Raw genomic sequence first — 4,265 nt, 5'->3', positions numbered from 1 at the left:
GTTCGGTTCCGTCGCGGCCGTATTACGTAAAATTTTAGATAAGGACAGTGGGAATCTCGTTAATCCATGCACGCGCCTTCCTGATATGTTCGGGCATAGGCTGCGGTTGTCAAGGTGGTGGTAGTTAGTCCCGCCGTTTACCCGCGCTCGGCATCTCGATCCTTCTCTGAACGGATCCGAACGCGATCTTAGTTAGGGACATTTTGAAATGTAGACCATGAGTCTATGGCTCTGGTGCTTGTTAAAGGTCTGAGCTGGTCTTTCCTGCGTAAGTATATGGACATTTTGAAATGTAGACTATCTGTCTATGGCTCTGGTGCTTGTTAAAGCTCCGAGCTGGTCTTTCCTGCGTAAGTATCGGGGACGGTTCACGTACGGGTCTCCGAGCGCCTGTTCGGTTCCGTCGCGGCCGTATTGCGTAAAATTTTAGATAAGGACAGTGGGAATCTCGTTAATCCATGCACGCGCCTTCCTGATATGTTCGGGCATAGGCTGCGGTTGTCAAGGTGGTGGTAGTTAGTCCCGCCGTTTACCCGCGCTCGGCATCTCGATCCTTCTCTGAACGGATCCGAACGCGATCTGCTGAGCTGGTCTTTCCTGCGTAAGTATATGGACATTTTGAAATGTAGACTATCTGTCTATGGCTCTGGTGCTTGTTAAAGCTCCGAGCTGGTCTTTCCTGCGTAAGTATCGGGGACGGTTCACGTACGGGTCTCCGAGCGCCTGTTCGGTTCCGTCGCGGCCGTATTGCGTAAAATTTTAGATAAGGACAGTGGGAATCTCGTTAATCCATGCACGCGCCTTCCTGATATGTTCGGGCATAGGCTGCGGTTGTCAAGGTGGTGGTAGTTAGTCCCGCCGTTTACCCGCGCTCGGCATCTCGATCCTTCTCTGAACGGATCCGAACGCGATCTGCTGAGCTGGTCTTTCCTGCGTAAGTATATGGACATTTTGAAATGTAGACTATCTGTCTATGGCTCTGGTGCTTGTTAAAGCTCCGAGCTGGTCTTTCCTGCGTAAGTATCGGGGACGGTTCACGTACGGGTCTCCGAGCGCCTGTTCGGTTCCGTCGCGGCCGTATTGCGTAAAATTTTAGATAAGGACAGTGGGAATCTCGTTAATCCATGCACGCGCCTTCCTGATATGTTCGGGCATAGGCTGCGGTTGTCAAGGTGGTGGTAGTTAGTCCCGCCGTTTACCCGCGCTCGGCATCTCGATCCTTCTCTGAACGGATCCGAACGCGATCTTAGTTAGGGACATTTTGAAATGTAGACCATGAGTCTATGGCTCTGGTGCTTGTTAAAGGTCTGAGCTGGTCTTTCCTGCGTAAGTATATGGACATTTTGAAATGTAGACTATCTGTCTATGGCTCTGGTGCTTGTTAAAGCTCCGAGCTGGTCTTTCCTGCGTAAGTATCGGGGACGGTTCACGTACGGGTCTCCGAGCGCCTGTTCGGTTCCGTCGCGGCCGTATTGCGTAAAATTTTAGATAAGGACAGTGGGAATCTCGTTAATCCATGCACGCGCCTTCCTGATATGTTCGGGCATAGGCTGCGGTTGTCAAGTTGGTGGTAGTTAGTCCCGCCGTTTACCCGCGCTCGGCATCTCGATCCTTCTCTGAACGGATCCGAACGCGATCTGCTGAGCTGGTCTTTCCTGCGTAAGTATATGGACATTTTGAAATGTAGACTATCTGTCTATGGCTCTGGTGCTTGTTAAAGCTCCGAGCTGGTCTTTCCTGCGTAAGTATCGGGAACGGTTCACGTACGGGTCTCCGAGCGCCTGTTCGGTTCCGTCGCGGCAGTATTGCGTAAAATTTTAGATAAGGACAGTGGGAATCTCGTTAATCCATGCACGCGCCTTCCTGATATGTTCGGGCATAGGCTGCGGTTGTCAAGGCGGTGGTAGTTAGTCCCGCCGTTTACCCGCGCTCGGCATCTCGATCCTTCTCTGAACGGATCCGAACGCGATCTGCTGAGCTGGTCTTTCCTGCGTAAGTATATGGACATTTTGAAATGTAGACTATCTGTCTATGGCTCTGGTGCTTGTTAAAGCTCCGAGCTGGTCTTTCCTGCGTAAGTATCGGGGACGGTTCACGTACGGGTCTCCGAGCGCCTGTTCGGTTCCGTCGCGGCAGTATTGCGTAAAATTTTAGATAAGGACAGTGGGAATCTCGTTAATCCATGCACGCGCCTTCCTGATTTGTTCGGGCATAGGCTGCGGTTGTCAAGGCGGTGGTAGTTAGTCCCGCCGTTTACCCGCGAACGATATCTCGATAAGTTAAAATTCAAAATGGTCCAAAGGTTAGGCTACTTTCGTAACTAATCGTATTACAATGCATGACCTTTTTTGATTAATGTGGTTTCTATTTAAAGCAGGTTTTACAGTTTTACCTAATTGTCAGTTTTCTGAATGTCTAAACTATTTTCGTCCAATTTTTTTGATTAATTCATTCCAATCGAAGGTTGTACGTATTATCGGTTGCGACGATACAGAATTCCATGTATCTGTGATTGATGAGCATGTCTTCATGTTCGTTGATCCTTCATTTCATTAGAACCAAATATAGTTGCCATGTGATATCGATTTGGCTCTGAATTCTCGTCATGTCGAATTGGTATTATATGGTCCCTCATAAGTAGGTGCACTTGAAGGTTCGTCAAATTATGCGGGCGTCCTCCCGCTATATTCAGGTATACATCGGAGGTTTTAATGCAGTTGTAACTGGCCTCACCGTTTAACCGCATATGATATACTGAAACGCGGATTTTATTCGCCATCGGACCGAACGGGCTCTAGAAGTACAATGCGGGTAATGATCGAATTCAGATGAATGGAATTAGTCTCCAATTCAATTTCCGCACGGGGCGATGTTTTTTAATTGTTTTTTGATAGTTCATCGCATTAGGTCTGAAAACTGTATATTTAATAGTCTCATAAGGTATAACTTATAAACGTATCTTGTGGTTCGTCTTCGAACTGAACGTACATTTAAGACAATGTTCCGAATTAAAATAGTGAATTTAATTCTGGAAATCGTAAGAAAATGTTTCCAAACATGATAATAGAATACAAAAAGAGTATAGGCTAGGTGCTTATCGGTTAAGATGAATGATATCCTTAAGTTTACACAACGTTCTGTAAAACGAATTTAGCAAAATAAAAGAGATTTACATCCCTTGTATTTGTCTTTATATACATACGCATATTATATGCAATATACTTATGTACGGAAAATGTTCCCAAGAACGAATTTAGACAAATAAAAAGGCGAATAGAAAAGATTGACATCCTCTCTATTCGCCTTTGTTATTTATACAGGCATACATAAATGCATCGTCGATGTATATCAATGCGATATATTTATGTACGGAAAATGTTCCCAAGAACGAATTTAGACAAATAAAAAGGCGAATAGAAAATATTGACATCCTCTCTATTCGCCTTTGTTATTTATACAGGCATACATAAATGCATCGTCGATGTATATCAATGCGATATATTTTTGTACGGAAAATGTTCCCAAGAACGAATTTAGACAAATAAAAAGGCGAATAGAAAAGATTGACATCCTCTCTATTCGCCTTTGTTATTTATACAAGCATACATAAATGTATCATCGATGTATATCAATGCGATATATTTATGTACGGAAAATGTTCCCAAGAACGAATTTAGACAAATAAAAAGGCGAATAGAAAGGATTGACATCCTCTCTATTCGCCTTTGTTATTTATACAAGCATACATAAATGTATCATCGATGTATATCAATGCGATATATTTATGTACGGAAAATGTTCCCAAGAACGAATTTAGACAAATAAAAAGGCGAATAGAAAGGATTGACATCCTCTCTATTCGCCTTTGTTATTTATACATGCATACATAAATGCGTCGTCGATGTATATCAATGCGATATATTTATGTACGGAAAATGTTCCCAAGAACGAATTTAGACAAATAAAAAGGCGAATAGAAAAGATTGACATCCTCTCTATTCGCCTTTGTTATTTATACAGGCATACATAAATGCATCGTCGATGTATATCAATGCGATATATTTATGTACGGAAAATGTTCCCAAGAACGAATTTAGACAAATAAAAAGGCGAATAGAAAAGATTGACATCCTCTCTATTCGCCTTTGTTATTTATATATGCATACATAAATGCGTCGTCGATGTATATCAATGCGATATATTTATGTACGGAAAATGTTCCCAAGAACGAATTTAGACAAATAAAAAGGCGAATAGAAAAGATT

This window comes from Rhynchophorus ferrugineus, unplaced genomic scaffold (genome assembly GCF_030347505.1).
Source record: "Rhynchophorus ferrugineus isolate W39M unplaced genomic scaffold, kcgeb_rfMv2 rfM500, whole genome shotgun sequence".
Taxonomy (NCBI): Eukaryota; Metazoa; Arthropoda; class Insecta; order Coleoptera; family Curculionidae; genus Rhynchophorus; species Rhynchophorus ferrugineus.
Note: the sequence above shows the minus strand (reverse complement) of the source record.